At 42.1% G+C, this 20,921-nt stretch overlaps 1 protein-coding gene across 1 annotated transcript in view; it reads left to right on the forward strand.

Moving 5' to 3' along the window:
• Positions 1–7,351: 7,351 nt before the first annotated feature.
• The window catches only part of plxnb2a.1 (plexin b2a, tandem duplicate 1), a 57,825-nt gene continuing 44,255 nt past the window's right edge, over positions 7,352–20,921 (forward strand). The window contains exons 1-2 of the mRNA XM_044021444.1: positions 7,352–7,387; positions 14,082–14,136. The gene's annotated coding sequence lies outside the window, so the exon portion shown is untranslated. The remainder of the gene's footprint in view (positions 7,388–14,081; positions 14,137–20,921) is intronic.

Here is a 20,921-nt window from a genome sequence, read left to right on the forward strand (position 1 = left end):
AAATGAATCAACTCCACCCACTCATGCTAATACCCATATTCCTAGAAGCTCAGGCCGAGGAGGAGGAGTAACAGCCATTTTTAATACTAGATTATTAATCAATCCCAAGCCCAAACCAGGATATTCATCGTTCGAAAGCCTTATTCTTAATCTATCTCATCCTAGTTGTAAATCACAGAAACCAATTATAATAGTCACAGTTTATCGTCCACCTGCACCTTATTCAGATTTCCGATCAGAGTTCTCTGAGTTCTTATCTGAGTTGGTGCTTAAAACAGATCAAATCATAATTGTAGGGGATTTCAACATCCATGTAGATGTTGACTGTGATAGTCTTAGCTGCGCATTTATCACCTGGACCTGGACTATGAGGTAAAAGCTTTAACCACTAAACTGAGCGCAAGTACAATTACTCATACAAGTACAATCATATGGCTTGTCGCTATATCTCTCCAGCCAGTCCCGTGCTCTTCCGTTGGCCTCCCAAAGGTATGTGTCCGTCAGGTGGGTCCAATCCTGCAGCTGCGCATCAGGTGCTGTATGGTTTGGGGGTCCTCTTTGCAAGTGCAGGCTGCGCTGGTGGTCTTACCCCACTGTATCAGGTCATCACCCGTCCTGGCCACCTTGGCCCTCGTCCGGTTCTGAGCATGTCAGCCTCAGGGGGTAGAGACTCCCTCGTGGGAGTGTCCTGTTGTTGTTTGGGTCACTCCCCTTTCACAGCTCAATCTTGAGGGACTGGTGTCATCCCCTCGAGGCCTCGGACTGTCATGAAGCTGCGATGGGATCTTAGTCGTCGGGGGGCATCTTGGTGTCCGTGTAATGGGTGTCTGGGGTCACTCTGTCCTTGTTTGGACATCTCGCTGGATACCAGGTGGACAGATGCCTGCCAGTGTGTACAGGGCTGGCAAGGGGGTGGCCTTTAGGTTGCCTGTGAGGGTGTGGCAGGCTCTGTTCAGCTCCACATCAATCTTTCCTTGGTTTCCAGTGAAGTATGTCGTTCCACTTTGTAACAAAAAACAACTTTTAAGATGCAACTATATAATTGCTTTAGAATTATTTTAGTTTGCCTTGAGAATCATGAGGAGCATAAAGATTCCTCCCCTATTGCTGCCCCATGTGTGCTCCACTTTGCTCCAAGGTCAAAGGTCTTTCCTTTAAACCCACACTTTAAACCTACTGTAGAAGCTGAAACAAATCACTGTTATGGATTATAAACTGTGTTGTTACCTAATTAAGCAGCAATTGTACATACATTCAAAATTATTGGTGGACAGGGAGTTTGGTGGCACCTGTTTGCATCAGATTAATAATTTTAGATTTTTGTTGCTCAGCCTTTCCCTTGTTTTCTGTCAGCTGATTTCACCCTGTGCTAAGTATAGAACAAAACTGAGTCGTCTGTTCTCCTACGGCATTTCGTTTTAAATGCTGGTGGCTTTTAAATCCCTGATGCTGCCAAACCAGCATCAGGGATTAAGATTGTCTCCAGACCTCTGGCTAGGATATGTGGAAACTACAGTATGTACAGTACATCCACTCTTTCATCACCATCTGTAAGAGCCGATACTTGATGTTATAAGATAATTGATGTTGATCAGTTTCCTATTTAGTCTAGGAACCTTTGTTGGTTCACCAGGTGTTTCCAACTGGATATCATACACTATGCTGTATGATATGCCCTGTTTAGATCATGCTGATGTGTGTTTGTGAGCCAGGCCTGGGGGAGGGGCACGATGGCGAGCGCCTGGTGGTCAGGCCTACACCCATGGGGCCCGGCCGGGCACAGCCCGAAGAAGCAATGTGTGTCCCCCTTCCCACGGGCTCACCACCTGAGGGAGGGGCCATGGTGGTCGGGTGCAGTGTGAGTTGGGTGGTGGTTAAAGGCGACCCTCGGCTGCAGTCACCTTTCTGGCGGGTAAGGAGCCTGAGCTAGTGCACGAGGTTGAGAGGTTCTAACTAGATATAGTCTGGCTTGCCTCGACACACAGCTTGGGCTCTGGGACCAGTCTCCTTGAAAGGGGTTGGTCTCTTTTCACCTCTGGAGTTTCCCCTGGTGAGAGGTGCCGAGCGGGTTTGGGCATACTCATTGCACCCGGCTCGGGGCCTGTACATTGGGGTTCACCCCGGTAGATGAGAGGGTAGCCTCCCTGCACCTTCGGGTGGGGGGATAGGTGCTGACGGTTGTTTGTGTCTATGCAACAGCTTTTCAGGGTACCCACCCTTTTTGGAGTCCCTGGCGGGGGTGCTAGAAAGTGCTCCTGTTGGGGATTCCCTCTTTCTGCTGGGGGACTTTAATACTTATGTGATCAATGACAGTGAGACCTGGAGGGGTGTGATTGGGAGGAACACCGCCCGCCTCGATCTGAACCCGAGTGGTGCTTTGTTGTTGGAGTTCTGTCCATAACAAACACCATGTTCAAGCATAAAATTAGAAACGCAGACTGCTCTGTGTTTTTTGTATTCATTTATCCTCGCCATTTTATTCTTCCCTGCCTCTGTGAACAGAGTAGCTAGAGGTGCACAAGAGCAACTTGCTGCAGCCTCTGAGCCAGCCAGACGAGGAGTTAGACATTCTAACTAAAGATTAATATCAACAATAAAATAGAGTCAAATTATACCACTTTCAAATGTGGACTATTAAATGTAAGGTCTCTCTCCTCAAAATCTGTTTTAATAAATGATCTTATCTCTGACAATTGTATTGATTTATTCTGTGTAACTGAAACTTGGTTACATGAAGACGATTACGTCAGTCTAAATGAATCAACTCCACCCACTCATGCTAATACCCATATTCCTAGAAGCTCAGGCCGAGGAGGAGGAGTAACAGCCATTTTTAATACTAGATTATTAATCAATCCCAAGCCCAAACCAGGATATTCATCGTTCGAAAGCCTTATTCTTAATCTATCTCATCCTAGTTGTAAATCACAGAAACCAATTATAATAGTCACAGTTTATCGTCCACCTGCACCTTATTCAGAGTTTCTATCAGAGTTCTCTGAGTTCTTATCTGAGTTGGTGCTTAAAACAGATCAAATCATAATTGTAGGGGATTTCAACATCCATGTAGATGTTGACCGTGATAGTCTTAGCTGCGCATTTAACTCGCTGTTGGAATCAATAGGTTTTATTCAACACGTTAATGAACCAACTCATTGCCTTAATCACCCCCTCGACCTTGTTTTAACTTATGGTATTGATATTGATAATTTAAACATAGTTCCTCAAAACCCTCTCCTTACTGATCATTATTTACTCACATTTAACTGTTCAATAATGAACTACAATAACATAAATAAGAAATACAGCTACAGCTGGTGCCTGTCTGATAATAATATTAATACATTCAAAGAGACAGTGCAACCTATATTTAACTCGGTGCCATATGTCAGTACATCTGAAGGTACCTTTTGTGATTTTACTCCCGCCCTCATAGATAACCTTGTTGATAGTACAGCAGCCTCACTGCGTACTACATTAGATTGTGTTGCCCCTCTGAAAAGGAAAGTGGTGAATCAGATGAGACGAGCACCATGGTTTAACTCCAATACTCGTGCTCTTAAACAGACGTTACGTAGATTAGAAAGAAAATGGCGTTCCAGTAACCTAGAGGAACTTCATATAGCCTGGAAAGATGGTTTTGTAGCTTATAAAAAAGCTCCACACAAAGCTAGAGTTGCCTATTATTCTTCTCTAATTGAAGAAAATAAGAATAATCATAGATTTCTTTTCAGCACTGTAGCCAGGCTGACACAGAGCCACAGCTCCACTGAATCATCTATTCCTTTAACACTGAGCAGTGATGACTTTATGAACTTTTTTGTGAATAAAATAACATCAATTAGAAAAAAAATTGATCATTTCCTCCCTCATATTGGGACTGACTCATCTTCTAGCACAAGAGCTTTAGAAGCACCAGGTGCACAGTTAGACAATTTCTCCCCTATAGATCTCCCTGAGTTAACATCATTAGTTTCATCATCTAAGCCATCAACCTGTCAGTTAGATCCTATCCCCACCAAACTGTTTAAAGATGTGTTTCCTTTAATTAACAACTCTATATTAACTCAAATTAATCTATCCTTATCTATCATTAACCTTGTCTCTTTCTCTCCCTAGTTTGTGTCTTTCCTTCCTTCCCTCCCTCTCTCTCTCTGTATTCTCATCATGCAGGTTGCAGGATCAAGATCCAGTTTTCGAGGCTACGCTCATCGTCACCATTATTATTATTTTGTAATTAAAAAGTCGATATCAGTAACTGTATAAACTTGTAACCTGATACATTTGTTGTGTATCTTCTGCTGCTGGTCTCCCTCTCTCTCTTCTGTCTCTCCCTCATCTCCCTCTTGTCCTTACTCTCCCCCCATTTTCTGTCCCCCACCTCTCCACTGTCCCCCATTTTTCCTTTCACCCCAACCGGTCGAGGCAGATGACCGCACATCTCTGAGCCTGGTTCTGTCAGAGATTTCTTCAAGAGGGAGTTTTTTCTCTCCACTGATGCCTAGTGCTTGCTCATTGTGTGAACTGTTGGGGTTCTCTGCTCTCTAAAATTGAAATTGAAATTGAAATGGAGATTATTCGTACAGTAAAAGTTTACACAATTAAATGGCGCTCACATTAACTAAGAAGACAGAGCCCATCCTGTCTGGAGAGTTGGAAGTTACCTTCGGCATTAATAACAGATGTCGTCCCGTTAGCTCCGCTGCTACATGACTCGCCGCTAAGTAGCAGTGTATCAAACACACAACAGTCATGCAAATGAATTGCATGCTGTGTGGCCAAATGTTTCTGCATTTTGGATGAAATGGAAATAGTGTTTTCAAGTGACTTCCTGTTTGGTGTCAACATAATATTTCCTCAGCTAAAACAAGTAAAACTAGTGAAATGAGTAACAAAGTAAGCAGAATGATGAAGATAAATGTGAATGTCATTATTTTTCTGTCTCATTTTAACATCATAATGAAATGTTTCAACAACAATGTCTGTTTCTCCGTGTCGTTTCCTCTTTTCTCCGTGAAAAAGTCTGGGATTAACAAAAGATTGTTCTTCTCTGTGGTTCTGGTTCTGGTTCTGAAGAATTTCCTGCCCGTGGATCTTTGCGGTGTTAAAACCACTTGTTAAACATAAGCAGAACCTTCAGTGTGGTGTTTTTCTCTCTCGTCAGCTGTTTTGTTTGTGCTGGAAAAGCGTTGTTAAATCGTTAAATCTGCGCCGCTCGTCGTCCCCGGGGTTTTTTTTACAGGGGCGTAGGAAAAGTGGAGGGCATGAATTTAACGACACATTCCATAAAATAAGCACAGTAAATACGTTAAGTGTGCAATCATCCTGTCATCTCGTCCTTTGTTATGCCTTAATAAAAGAAAGTGGTGGTTATTTCTATTTTTACTATTATTATTATTATTATTATTATTATTATTATTATTATTATTACATTGTTCATCTTGCTGTAGTTGACATGTCAGACCTGTGGGCGGCGCTGTGACCTCCGAGCAAAAAATTGCGAATTTAAAGTCAAAGGGTGGAAAATTCCTGGTAAATTTACATAAACTCTCCATGGGATTGGGAACTTGAGTTCTGGAATTTTGGAAAAATTCCAACTTGGAAACTTTCCATGGGGGTTTATTGGGAATTTTTGCAGCCTTAATGGTGATGAAGATAAGTGAGGAGTGAGATTATGTTTGTGATATGTTTTGACATTTTTCCAACTCTTTTAAAAATAGCGTTTTGAAGAATTACAAATTGGAAACATTCCACGAGAATTATGGAATTTTTGCACTCTTGGACCTTTTGGGATGATGATTCCAAAAATAACTTTTTTGTTTGGGGATTTCGGAAATATCCCAATTTGGAAACTTTCCAAGGGAATTATGGGAATTCATTGGATTAATTGGGAATTTTCGCAACCCTAACAACAACAATGAAGATGGTGGGGCGTGTGTGGTGAAAGGTCATGACCCTCAGAGGTGAAATAACTCTTTTTACGATCTTTTTTAAACAAAACAACTTCTAATTTTCTTATGATTGAACTCTTTTTAAAGCACTTTACGTTTTTATCCTCTGCACTTTACATTATTTTAATAATTTTACAGTCAATTATAGTTTTATGCTCAGTGTTAGTCTCACTTTTATTAAATTGTTCTGCACTAAATCTTATTTAGTTTTTATGCGTTGAGCTCATCGAGTGAAATGTGCTGTAGACGCTGTAGTGTGTGTGTGTGTGTGTGTGTGTGCGTGTGTGCAGCAGGACTGCACAGATTCATGGATGATCTCTGTGTAGTAGATTGATTAGTTTGGTCTGAATGACATGGATCAGTAAAGTCTGATTAAACAAAGTCATTGAAGTCATTAAAGTGTCACCTCGTTACTTATAATACAGTACTTGTGCCATCTATCTATCTCTCTATGTAATGTCACTATTTGTGTATGTGTGTGTGTGTGTGTGAAGTATGTATACCTCTGTGTGTGTACCTATCTCTATGTGTATACATAATGTAGTGTGTGTGTGTGTGTGTGTGTATATGTAATACTCTGTGTATATGTGTGTGTGTGTGTGTCTCTATGTATATGTGTCGTGTGTCTGTGTGTGTGTAATATGTCACTGTGTGTGTCTGTGTGTGTGTGTGTGTGTGTCTCTGTGTATTTACCTGTCTCTGTATTTGTATGTGTGTGTGTGTGTGTGTGTGTGTATGTGTCTGTGTATGTGTGTGTATGTCTCTGTGTGGCCAATATGGCATGTATCTCTGTGTGTGTACCTGTCTCTGTATTTGTGTGTATGTGTGTATGTATATGTCTCTATGTATGTGTGTGTGTGTCTCTGTATTTATGTATGTCACACTATGTATATGTATGTGTATGTGTGTGTGTGTGTGTATGTCTCTGTGTGTACCTATCTCTGTGTGTGTGTGTGTGTATATGTGTGTGTGTCTCATGTGTAAGTATGTGTCTCTGTGTGTAATGCGCCTGTCTCTGTATTTGTGTGTGTGTGTGTGTATCACTGTATCTCTATTATTGTGTAAGTGTGTGTAATATCTCTGTAGTAGTAGTACCTGTCTGTGTTTGTATTTGTGTGTGTGTGTGTGTGTGTGTGTGTGTCTCACTGTGTGTGTGTCACTGTGTGTGTGTGTGTCTCTTTCAGTCATAGTTTTAGCATGTCAATATTTACACCTCCTGTGTTTTGGGGGGCGGGGCTTTGACAAAATGGCTGACAGGAAGTGGTGAGATGTAAAAGTGTAGCCTGCTGTTGCAGGTTTATGTTTGTATTTCTATAACAGAGCAGCGCCCCCTGTCTGCACACAGACGACACTGTTGTATGATAAAGTTTAATAACAGCTGTGATCTGTGTTTGTTTTTCCACAGGAGGCGAGTTTAACACCGGAACACTGAACAGGTAAATGCAACATTCATTCATTTATTCATTCATATTTTGTGTTTATTGTGAAATAAATTCATCTATTTTCTTTCTATGATTCTGTTTTTGCGTTTACTTTAAATTTAAGACTTTTAATGTGAAAACATTGTAATAACATTTATCTCTTCAGTCCTTATATCTTGGACCGAATAAACATTTTTATTAACTTTCTCATGTATTTCACTGATATCGCTGAAAATCCCGTGTTTATCAGGTTAAAATTCAGCCTTGATTTATTGATCTTATGATAAATATTCTGTCGCGTTTATTCGTCAAATCAATTTTGTGAAATAAATGATGTGAAAAAGCTCAAATATGATCATTAACAAGCTGCAGCTCAGACTGGAGCATGAATCATGATGTATATTTATAAATGTATATTTGCTGAATCATGTATGAGCTCACGCAGAATAAATCCATGAGCAATGAGACGCAGTGAAGACGAGCGCTGAAGCATTCTCATGGACAGGGAGGACGAAACAAAGAGGACACTTGTGTGTGTGTGTGTGTGTGTGTGTGTCTCTGCGTATTATTTCCCAGCATTCACCTGGCTACAGCAGGAGATGAAAGAATCAGTGTGTATTGAACACGCTTGAATGAAGCGCTGATGAAAACTCCTGCTGATGAACAGCTTTTTCATCACACGCTCACTCACACAGACACAGACAGACACACAGACAGACAGACAGGGAGAGACACACAGACAGAGACAGACAGACACGACAGACAGGAGAAGACACACACACAGACAGACACAGAGACAGACGGGCAAGAGACGAACAGACAGACAGGGAGAGACACAGACGGGCCGGAGAGACACACAGACAGACGAACCGCGAGGAGAGACACACACAGACAGACACAGAGAGAGACGAACAGACAGACAGACAGACAGACAGGGAGAGACACACAGACAGACGAACGAGAGACACAGGCCAGACAGGGAGGGAACTGGTGGAGCACGGAGAGACAGACAGACAGACACGAGACAGACAGACGGGCACAGAGAGACACACACACAGACAGACACAGAGACAGAGAGACAGACAGACAGGGCCACACACACAGACAGACGAGGAGACACACAGACAGACAGGCACAGAGAGACACACGAACAGACGAACACAGAGAGAGACAGACAGACAGAGAGACAGACAGACCCGGGCACGGAGACACACACACAGACAGACGCGAGGAGAGATGCACAGACAGACAGACACAGAGAGACAGACGAACGCGGAGACACACACAGACAGACGGGAGAGACACAGACAGACGGAGCACAGAGAGACAGACAGACGGGCGAGGAGGAGCACACGGGCAGACAGACAGACGGAGCACAGAGAGACAGACAGACGAACGCGGAGACACACGGGAACCGAACGCGGAGGAACACACGGGCAACGGGAGAACGCACGGAGCAGACAGACACAGAGAAGACAGACAAAGACGAACCCGCGAAAGGAGAGACACACGAACAGACAGACACAGAGACACGGACAGACGAACCGCGGAGACACAGACGAACCCAGACACGGAGAGACACAGACAGACAGACACACGGAGAGACACACAGACAGACAGACACAGACAGACACACACACACAGACAGACACACACACACAGATCGCTTCTAAAATCAGTTGTTTCTCTTGCTGCTCGTGTGCTTCCTCTGTTTAGCTTTTTTCAGCTCAGTTCACAGAGTTCAGTCAGCACTGATCTGTTTGAGCACCTCGTATAACTGTAACTGTCCCTTTAAGACTAATTAGTGACCTGTGTGTGTGTGTGAGTGAGTCAGCAGGTTTAGTTAATGTAGATTCAGTGGCGACCCAGAGTTAAACACAGTCTCCTCCGTCTTTGTCCTCCCGTGGACATTAGAGACGTCAGCTTTTATTTATGAGACGCACTTTACTTTAAATGTGGTGTCATTTGTTTTTTATGAGGATTAATGAGCAGATTATGAGTGTTTTATTGTCGCCTGCTCTGATAAATAATGTGTATGTATGTGTCGAGTCTGTGTCCTGCACTTATTCTGAAATAATCAGATTATTCCACTGAATGTACTCAGATTACGTCAGTCAGTGCAGTTGTTCACTATGTTCTTTGAACGTCTAAAGTTAACTCCGCCCAATGCCTGATTTTGATAAATGCCAAGAAGTTAGTGGAGAGCTGGGGCAGGGGGCGTGGCCTGGTCGTGAAATTTGCATCAGAACTGGTGTTTAAAAATGAGAGGGGGAGGAGTCTGGGACACAGATGGGAAAATTCTGCGAATTTGTTTGGGGACCCAAGAATTATCTACTGTGACCCAACTGTGGGTCCTGACCCAGAGTTTGGGAACTCTAGGTCTCTGCTTTTTTCTTTTTTTTGGCGCACGAGAGAAACATCTGTTTGTGCTCATGTGGACGTCTGATGTCCTCAGGGACGGAGACAGAGCAGGGAGGACAGAGACAGAGCAGTGGAGATTTACACCAACATCTCCCATAGATCAAATGTTAAATTGCGTGAAGACGTTCCCTGGACGTCCAATCAGGTGGACGTCCAGAGGGGACAGAGGCTGCGCTGTGACCTGGTGTAGATTTCTCTGGCGTCGCTACGACCACGCTGGTGACTTCACAGAGTAAACATCTTCCAGTCCGTTCACCACGCCTCATATGTTCCCTTAACGTATACGGTTGCCATGGCAACCACATAAAGACGATTACTTTGTTAGATTTTGTCAAGTTCTAAGGTCCACCTAACGTCACCTGACATGCCATCATGTTCTACATGTTCTTCATGTTCATGTTCTCACATGTTCTTCATGTTCTCACATGTTCTTCATGTTCTCACATGTTCTTCATGTTCTCACATGTTCTTCATGTTCCTAATGTTCTCACATGTTCTTCATATTCTCACATGCTCCTCATGTTCTCACATGTTCTTCATGTTGTTCTTGCTTATGTTCTCACATGTTCATGTTCCTCATGTTCTCACATGTTGTTCATGTTCTCACATGTTGTTCATGTTCTCACATGTTGGAGGGAGAAAAGTGCGGGAACATGAGATGGAAAGACTCACACACACACACAGTAATTTTGGTGTTATTTTTCCGTTCACCCTTTTCTCTTCTCTTCTTCTCGTCTGTGAACACCTTTAGTTTCCACTTCAGCTGGTGACTTCACAGAGTAAAAATCTTCCAGTCCGTTCACCACGCCTCATATGTTCCCTTAACGTATACGGTTGCCATGGCAACCACATAAAGACGATTACTTTGTTAGATTTTGTCAAGTTCTAAGGTCCACCTAACGTCACCTGACATGCCATCATGTTCTCACATGTTCTTCATGTTCATGTTCTCACATGTTCTTCATGTTCTCACATGTTCTTCATGTTCTCACATGTTCTTCATGTTCTCACATGTTCTTCATGTTCCTAATGTTCTCACATGTTCTTCATATTCTCACATGCTCCTCATGTTCTCACATGTTCTTCATGTTGTTCTTGCTTATGTTCTCACATGTTCATGTTCCTCATGTTCTCACATGTTGTTCATGTTCTCACATGTTGTTCATGTTCTCACATGTTGGAGGGAGAAAAGTGCGGGAACATGAGATGGAAAGACTCACACACACACACAGTAATTTTGGTGTTATTTTTCCGTTCACCCTTTTCTCTTCTTCTCGTCTGTGAACACCTTTAGTTTACACTTCAGTCTGATCACATGACTCACTCTCTTCTTCTCCTGGTTTTTTCATCCTCTCTTTACATCCGATCAACTCTGAACATGAGATCAGTCACACGGAACATGAGGAAAGAAAGATGACAGAGGAGAGGAAAGGAAGGACATAGAGAATGAAAAGGAAAGAAAAAGATGGAGAGAGAAGGAAAGAAAGAGAGAACGGGACTTAAGTAAAGAAAGATAAAGAGGGAGAGACAGAAAAAATTCAAATAGAGAATGAAAAGGAAGGAAAGAAAGAAAGGAAAAGTTGAAGGGAGGAAAGAAGGATAAGGAGAAAGATAGATAATTAGGGAAGAAGTGGAAGAGAGAGGTGTGTGTGTTGTTTTTGGGAAATGGGTCAAGAGGAAGTTGTGTTTGTGTTTTACAGCTGAGACTGTGTGTGTGTGTGTGTGTGTGTGTGTGTGTGTGTGTGTGTGGTGTGTGTGTGTGTGTGTGTGTGTGTGTGTGTGTGTGTTGACTGTGCATAACTTAATTCCACAGAGAAACCAAAGCAACAGCATGTTTCCTGTTCTAGTACTTCAAATCCTACACAAATGAGCCTCCTACACACACACACACACACACACACACACACACACACACACACACACAAACGAACACAGAAAGAGACACACACAGTCATTGTGTTGCCTGTGTTTAAAAATGACTTGTGCAGAAAGTTAAAACATTTCTTGTTAACATTCATTATGTTAAGAACACACACAGTTCATAATACGTTGATTGTGTCTCTAACTCACCAACATACAGTCCCAGTGATTTACTTCTGAACTGCCACTAGGGGGAGCTGCTGTGTTAAATCAGTGATTGTGTGTGTGTGGTCTCGTCAAACGCAACTCTTTTCAATCGCACAGTTCCAGCTCCGCTCACATTGTTTTCCCTGACTGCATGGCTCCTCCTCAAAGTGGGCGGAGTCATCATAATAACGGCTGCGTGAAACTGTGCGACATGGTTTTTTCTCCGCAGCACCAACATGTGACTTGTAAAGCAGTTGTTTTGGGTGAAAGTGAATCATCAGAATCATTAGTGTCATTAGTGTCATTAGTGTCATTAGTGTGTGTTGTAGGTTGTGTGTCTGGTCCACACAACTTTAACTGGTTTTTTCAAACCTGGTTTTTAGAGGTAAAGGGTTAAGGTCAGGGTGAGGGTTTGAGATTGTTTTATGTCAATGATGTGTCCTCACAAAGACTGCAAAACCAGAGTGTGTGTGTGTGTGTGTGTGTGTGTTCATAAGTGAAAGTGTGTTGTTTGGCGTCTTTGTTTCTGAATCTGACCGCTATTGTTCCACCGTGTCTCTTGGCAGATTACCAGTGTGTGTGTGTGTAGAGGTCTCGCTCTCACACACACACACACACACACACACACAGAGCAGATGAGTTCCTGCTGTGACTCTGCTTCATTAGTTTTAGACTAAAAAAATTGGAGTGAAATCACCATGGTTACTGATGTAAATATATGATCAGACCTAACAAGTTTAAAGTGAAGCTGAACTGTGGATCCGTTTTAAATCAGGAAAAAAGACTCGGAAAAACCTCAAATCTGCAGATTTCTAACTGGGGTTTGGTGTGTTTGTCACGGCAGAGATGGAGGAGGCTTTCACAGTCAGGAGGCTCAGCTCTGATTTGTTCCTGGTTTTTAAAATAACTGGAGTTGCTGTGATGCAGGTTTTCAGCAGCGAGGACATAAATCCCGGCGATAAAAAGCCTCAGAAATGGATCAGGGTTTGTTTGGAGCTTTTGTTCCCTTTGCAAATTTAATCCAGTCCCCGAGGTTATTTAGACTCATTCCCTCATCCTCCCTGCTCAGTCTGCTCGTGTGTTAAAAACAGAAACTCTTGTTTTTTTATTATTTGTTATCACAATCTGATATTTGCCGTACGACGTGTGCGCTCCCCGAAGCCCCGCACCATGAATATTTATTGTCTTCCACTTCCTGGTGATGGAAGGAAACATTGTGTCGAGTGATGCTTCGCCATCTGGATGTTTTAGATGTTGGATGTGAGCTGAGTGAACATATGGGACGCACACGCACGCACACACACACACACGCACACACACACACACACACACACAGAGTTGGTTCTGCTATCTTGAAGCATATGGTTCTTTGAGATAGAGCGAATGAGAGAGACTGGAGAAACACTGAGGGCCTCCACATTGTTAGAAGTGCTGCCAAACAAACCACTTACACACACACACACACACGCACACACACACACACACACACGCACACACACGCACACACACAGTCTCACCTCCTCTGCTGCAGCGTCAGTTTTGTCTCCACCGTTTCGTTGTCATTCGTGTGAAATGAAAATACCTGATTTGCTGATTCAGCAGCATCTCGCTCTCTGTTCATTACTCTCTCTCTCTGTGTCTCTCTCTCCTTCTTCTCCTTCTTTCATCTGTTTCCTTGTCTCATTATGAAGATTAGTCTCCAAATTGATTCTTTTCTTTTATCGGCGTCGCTTGGAAATTCCCTTTATTTCCTGTGAGCGTCGGCGTTCTCGCCGCAGTGAGAGGGAAGAAGCTCTGCTCTCGTATCATCACCAGTTAGTGAGACTGGTGTCATGATGAAGGACATGATGATTTAAAGTGTGTGTCTGTGGTGATTCCACGTGCTGAAGCATTTGTTTCTTTTCTCTTTTAAGATGAAATAAAATAAGATGTCGCTTACAATCGATGACATTCAGACAAGCAGAATACAAGATTAATGAGAAGTGAAAGTTACAGTAAAATAAATTACAATCTGTATAAAATACATACATATGTGTATATATACATGTCTTTGTGTGTGTGTATATATATACATGTGTATATATATGTATAAGCGTTTAAAAAAACAACAAAATAACCCAAAAACAAACATTTGACCTTTCTTTTTTTTAAGATATCCAATGACACAAAGATCGAGTTACAAATCCCAGAATGCACCTGAACTTTTTTTTTTCTTTCTCAGGACAGTGAGTGTTTGATGTCATCAGAGATCAACACGCGGGAAAAACACTAAACAGGTAAGAGATGATTTCAACTTTGACCTTTATTCTGAAATCCTTTCTTTTTCTGTCATTTCTGTTTGTGTCCAGTGTTTTATTCACTAATTATTCAGTTCATACTCTGCTGCTGTTGTTGGGTTCAAACCAACGCCTGTGGCTGTTTATTTAGTGTGTGTGTGTGTGTGTTTAATTGGCTGATATATGAGGAGAGTGTGTGTTTGAGGAGCTGCAGCAGAAACTCTTCCACATCTTTTCTTTAAAAATGGCCTGCAGCCTCTAATTAACCCCCTCACACACACACACTCACACACACACACACACTCTCACACACCTGTCTCCTCCCTTGTTTTCCTGTCTTGAAAACGTCCTCGATGACTTTGTTGTACTTTTATTTGTTGAAGACACAAACATTATCATATTCATTTAAAATCAAATCAAAGTTTTAAACTCAGACATAAAAACAATCCATTTACATTTGTGTGTGTGTGTGGTTTAGGTCAAAGGTCAGGCCTAAACATTTAGATTAAGAAGACTAGGCTACAATGTTCTTGTCTGTGTTTCCTCTTCAGGACGTTTTCTGTCAAACACTGACCTTGTCAGGACCATTAGTCCTCATGGAGACCAAAACCTGGTCCTAATGAAGCAGAAGCGCATTTCTGAGGGACTGCTTAAAGTTTAGATCTAAGTTTCGAATTGTTTTGATAAGACTTTGTTTTAGTCAACAGTCAAACCTGTGTGTGTGTGTGTGTGCGCGTGTGTGTGCGCGTGTGTGCGCGTGCGTGTGGTCATCCATCACTGTTCTCACTTTCATTTCCCTCTGTCGTATTTTCTTGTTCCATAAACAACGTAATTTTCTCAGCATCCGTGGAAACTTGTAGCTTGTCATTCACTCCTGTGTGTGTGTGTGTGTGTGTGTGTGTGTCACGTACACACACACACACACACAGCTGATGTGTCTTGTTCAGTTTAGTTTTATTCCTTTTTTTCCATCTCAGACTGGACTTTGGTTGTTCGAGCTGATATTTTAATCTGTGTGATCTCTTGACTTGAGACTAGTTTTAAGAACCACAATGTTGACTTGGTGTTGTCCTTTGAGACTTGGAACTTGAGGCCTGATGTGACTGAATCACACATGATTTTAGACTTGGACTTGACTTGAGACGGGTTTTAGGAACTTACGCCACAACGTTGCCTTGTCCCAGCTGACTTGGTCTTGTCTGGACTAACTTATTACGTCCTTTGATGAGACTTAAGACTTGATTTGAACTTTGTTGTTGCTAAGTCTGGAAGCCTGATGTGGTCACCTGATTCGAGACTAGTTTTAAGGACTTGAGACAGATCAGGTCTTGTCCCGGTTATATCAGACTTGTCTGGACTAACTTGAGACTTGACGTGGGTCTTGAGTAAAAACTGTAAAAAAAATCCACAAACAAAACAAAATGAACTTTGAGAATTTAAAACAAGGAAAGCGTTTCCCATCAGCCCCTGCTGTGGCGTCTGTCCTCAGGCGGTCTTGCAGCAGATGGTTCCAGCAGGGGGCGTGTGAGCCCAGATGAGTCCTGGTCTCTGGCTGCGGAGCCTCAGGCTTACACGATACATTTTTTTTTTATGGCGGGAAACGCAACGTTATTCCTTCAAAATAAAAGCGTCTAGGGTGCAGCTGCAGCAGATGACAGTGTTGATAAATCCCAGTTTCATCCAGATGTTTTCTAACATATTATATTATTAAAGAGTGTTTAGCGGCGACTTCTCCTCCTGCAGCCAGATCTTTATTCTTCTCACGTTTGATGACTGAAATAAATCCTGAGGCGGGCGGAGCAAAAAAAAGTCTCATAAGTATTTAAGAAGTGTATAAAATAAAACTCTGCAGACGCTACATTGTTGTTCAAATATTGACCATCAGAGGGAAATATGAGCAACGTCTGTCCACAAAATATCAATGCTGACCTTCACGGAGACGTCTGTGTGTGTGTGTGTGTGTGTGTGTGTGTCTGTGTGTGTGTGTGTGTGTGTCTGTGTGTGTGTGTGTGTGTGTGTCTGTGTGTGTGTGTGTGTGTGTGTGTGTGTGTGTGTGTGTGTGTGTGTGTGTGTGTGTGTGTGTGTGTGTGTGTCTGTGTGTGTGTGTGGTGTGTGTGTGTGTGTGTGTGTGTGTGTGTGTGTGTGTGTGTGTGTGTGTGTGTGTGTGTGTGTGTGTGTGTGTGTGTGTGTGTGTCTGTGTGTGTGTGTGTGTGTGTGTGTGTCTGTCTGTGTGTGTGGTGTGTGTGTGTGTGTGTGTGTGTGTGTGTCTGTGTGTGTGTGTGTGTCTGTCTGTGTGTGTGTGTGTGTGTGTGTGTGTGTGTGTGTGTGTGTGTGTGTGTGTGTGTGTGTGTGTGTCTGTGTGTGTGTGTGTGTGTGTGTCTGTCTGTGTGTGTGTGTGTGTGTCTGTGTGTGTGTGTGTGTGTGTGTGTGTGTGTGTGTGTGTGTGTGTGTGTGTCTCTGTGTGTGTGTGTGTGTCTGTGTGTGTGTGTGTGTGTGTGTGTGTGTGTGTGTGTGTGTGTGTGTGTCTGTGTGCGCACAGGAACTTATGACTGTCAGAGAACTTTCATCAAGTTGTCGCTTTTTCACTTTTCTATTAATCTCACAGTGTCTGCAGCTGTGTGTGTGCGCGCGTGCGTGCGTGCGTGCGTGCGTGCGTGTGTGTGTTGTGTTGTGTTTGGGTTTAGTCCCAGACTTGTGTCACAGCATGAAATTCGAGGTGTGTGGATTTTGACTGGACGCCATTTTTGTCCATTTTTGTCTCAACACACACACACACACACGCACTCATTTATTTATTTAATCCTAACCACAATCCAAATCTTAGTCCTAAACTTGAACCAGTTGCTCAGAAATGAGTTTAGGAGGTTCTGCCTCATTAGGACCAGGTTTTTGTTTCCATGAGGAGTCTACTGGTCCTGACAAAGTCAGTGTTTATTTAGGTCCTGAGGAGGTACACACACACACACACACACACACACACATTCACAGAGTCACAGATGGCAGACGTCTCCTCAGATTTGCCAAATCTCAGTGTGTGTCCATCGCCCTCATTATTTTCTCTTAATCAAGTCATTAATTTCAGAATAATGATGAATAGATGATGCAGGAGTGAGATGACGAGACCTGGAAAGAATGAATGTTGAGAAGAAGAAAAAGAAGAAAAGCTACAGAAAGAATGAGAAGGAAGGAAAGAATAAAAACACACACTGTACAAAAACAAAGGAAGAGCGGAGAGGAAAGGAAGTATAGAAGGAATGAAGGAGACTCGGAGTTGATGAGTCGCAGCAAACTTGTTATTATCTGCCAACTGTGTGTGTGTGTGTGTGTGTGTGTGTGTGTGTGGTTTTCTCACACACACACACACACACTGTCTCCAGTTCTTTCTTTCTTTCAGAAAAAGAAAATGTGTTTATTTTTCTGAACGTTCATAAACTCGTGTTTTTTGTTAGCGTTTAAAGTTGAACTTGTTTTAAATGTCTTGGATTAAATGAGCTTTTTTCTTCAGGAATTGTCTGTAAAACAACGTTTGTTTTCCTCCGTGTTTGCTGAGCTAGCGTACGCTTAGAAATACGCTTCAATAAAGAAAACTGAAGGAACTGTTGACCTTTGACCCATAGCTGTCAGTTAGCTACATTTTTATTTAGCATTTACATTTAGCTAACTAACTAACCTTTTGCTAACTTTTTTATATCTTTGGCTAACATTTAGCTCTACTTTAGCTAACTTTTGGCTATCTTTGGCTAACATTTAGCTCTACTTTAGCTAACTTTTGGCTATCTTTTCTCCTATTTGCAGCTATGTTATCCATCTTGTGGCTAAGCGTTAGCCACTATTGTGGATGTTTGAGGGTTAAATCAGACACGGACGACGTTTACACTGCTATGTTTTCATGTAGTGTCGTGAAACACGCCTGGAAACATGTGTCACATGATCTGTGAAACTGTTTTAAATGTAACACAGAGTTGAAGCGCAGACTTTCTGTGTTGACATGTGACTGATGTGTGAACACGTCGTCCAGCACTGTTGTTTTTCCTCCACTCTTTCTTTTGTTATTTTAATGATACGAGAAGCTGAATCAGGAAAAACTGCAGCTTCATATTTTTTATTATTACGCATGAACTTTGAAAAACTGCAGGGCAGAAGAAGAGGAGAGCGTTCATCTCCTCCTCCACCTCTGATGACTTTAACAGCTTCTCTGCAGACTGTTGCTCTATTATTCTCTGCATTTTTACTGTGTGTGTGTGTGTGTGTGTGTGTGTGCGCGCGCACGTGCGTGCACGTGTGTGTGCGCGCGCACGTGCGTGCACGTGTGTGTGCGCGCTCCATAGCAACAGGTCCAGTTCTAATGTCTTCCACATATGGTAGAAATCTCTGCAGTTTCTCTGACTTGTCTCGTACTATTCAAAGATCTGGGTCTGTGTGTGTGTGTGCGTGTGTGTCTGTGTGTGTGTCTGCGTGTGTGTGTGTGTGTGAACAGTCTTGTGTGTAGTTTTGTGTAAATATAACGAGCAACATGTTTTTCTCTTTATGAATTAGTTTTATTTTTACGTTTACTTTTCTTTGCTGATTTGATAGCGATGCTAATGTTCTCTTCAGGCTAACTTTGTTGCAGATGTTAGCATTTAGCTCCCACCTCATGAACATGTTTGGTGTTTTTTTTGTCTTATATAAACATTTAGCTATCGCTTTAGCCCTTCTTTACCTAACTTCTAATACATAGCTTTCTGTTTGCTAACCATTAGCTAAATTTTTGTAAACTTTAAACTCTCTTTTGGCTAAATTTAGCTCTCCTTTGCTAAACTTTAACTATCCTTTGACACACAGCTTTGTGTTCTGTGGCTAACCTTGGGCTATCTCTTGTCCAAATTTTCACACATAACCTTCTGTTAACCCACTTTTAGCTGTTTGTTAGCTAACCTTAAGCTATCTGTTGACTACATCTCAGCTGTTTTTGTTATCTTTGGCTATGTTTTGGCTAACTTTATGCTGCTTTTTTAGCCATCTTTTGGCTAACATTAGCTGGGTTATTTGGCAGTTTTTTGCTACATGCTACATCTGTACTCACTGATTTCTAGTTATATAGAAATAAAGAGGCAGTTTTGGTCGTGATCTCCAGGATAAACCTGTAAAACTTCTATTGTCACACGTTCGTCAGACAAATGTGGTCTGAATCTACATTGTTGTGTTGTTGTGTTATTAATGTCACAGATTAAGTCCATGTTGACACCTGACACTGACGTTTCCCTGGAGTTTACAGTGTGTGACGTAGCAGCGCGTTCACACTCGACAGGTCAGAATGAACGCATGAACACACTCTGAATAAACAGACAAACATCTCTGTTGTGTGTGTGTGTTGTGCGACTCGTTTGTCGCCCCGTGACAAACCGGCGCTTTGTTCTTCGTCGTGAAGCGTAAACGCCGCCAGTGTGAGCGCTCTTTTATTTTCAACCTCACCAGTGTTCACATTCCTCCAGAAGCATCTGGGAGGATTTAATGGCTGAACAAAATTATTCTCTGCAGATTATCTTCCCCTGGAGCTCCATTTCTGTGTGTGTGTATGTGTGTGTGTGTGTGTGTGTGTGTGTGTGTGTGTGTATTCAAACAGTTGTGTGTGTGGAGGAAGGATCACGTCAGATAATGAAAGTACTCTGTAAAGCTCTTCTTTCTTTCTCCTCCTCCGTGTCTCTTTCTTTTAGGCCGGATGATTTCGATGTCGTGAATCATTGACTGTCACGATTTTAACTTCAGCTGAGACTCACGGTTCATGGTGGTGTTATTGTCGTAGTGAATCAGCTGTAAGCTGTCCTCCTCTGCCCTCCTGTCGTCCTCCTCTGTCATCCTCTGCTCTTCTGTTGTCCTCTGTCCTCCTCTGTCGTCCTCTGTCCTCCTGTCGTCCTCCTTTCTAAAAGTCTTTGGCGTCTTAAACGTGTTGGACACAGTGAGGCTGTAAAATCCCGTTTATCGTCCTTTAGTTGTTCTTCTGCTTCTTTAAACGTCCTCTGAGCTGCAGCTGTAACATCGTCTACCTGGACTTTTCTACTTCCTGTGGAAAAAGACTTTCATGTCTTCAGATCCTGAAACCTGCTGATGTTTGTCTCTGTGTCTCTGTGTCTCTGACTAACGTTTAGCTTTCTTTTGGCTAACTTGCTGCTGGTTTTTTTAGCTAGTTTTGGCTAACATTTAACTATCAGTGACCATCTTAGCTTTTGTTTGGCCTTGTTTAGCTAGCTCTGGCTGACTGTAGCTCTGCTTTGGTTAACTTTCTACTATTTTTGACACATAGCTTTCTGTTAGCTCACGTTAAGCTTAATTTTTGTAAATTCTGACTAACCTTTTTACTAATTTAAAGCTACTGTTAAGCTATCTTTTGGCTAACGTTAAGTTTGTGTTTTGCTATTTGTGGCTACCTTTTAACCACTGAGGGTCTCAGCTATTGTTTAAGTTTTGTTTATTGTTTTGTGTTTTTTTTTTAGCTATCTCTGCTAACTTTAGCTCGACGTTGGTTAACTTTTAACCATCTTTTGACTCAAGGCTTTTAGTTATATTTTTGTAAACTCTAAGCTTTCTTCTGACTTAGCTGTTTTGACTTTTAGCACAGTTTTTCTGTTAATAGAAATACTAATAATAGAAATAGAAACGCTTCTTTTGCGACATCGCGTCACACAAATTCTCGTAGAATAACTTTGTCGAGTAACATGTGAAATGTGAGCAGAACAACTGGATTTAAATTATATTTACAAACAAGAATTTCATCTTAAAGTTTCTTGTTTTTGTAAAAAACTTCA

This window comes from Solea senegalensis, linkage group LG3, assembly GCF_019176455.1.
Source record: "Solea senegalensis isolate Sse05_10M linkage group LG3, IFAPA_SoseM_1, whole genome shotgun sequence".
NCBI classification, from domain to species: domain Eukaryota; kingdom Metazoa; phylum Chordata; class Actinopteri; order Pleuronectiformes; family Soleidae; genus Solea; species Solea senegalensis.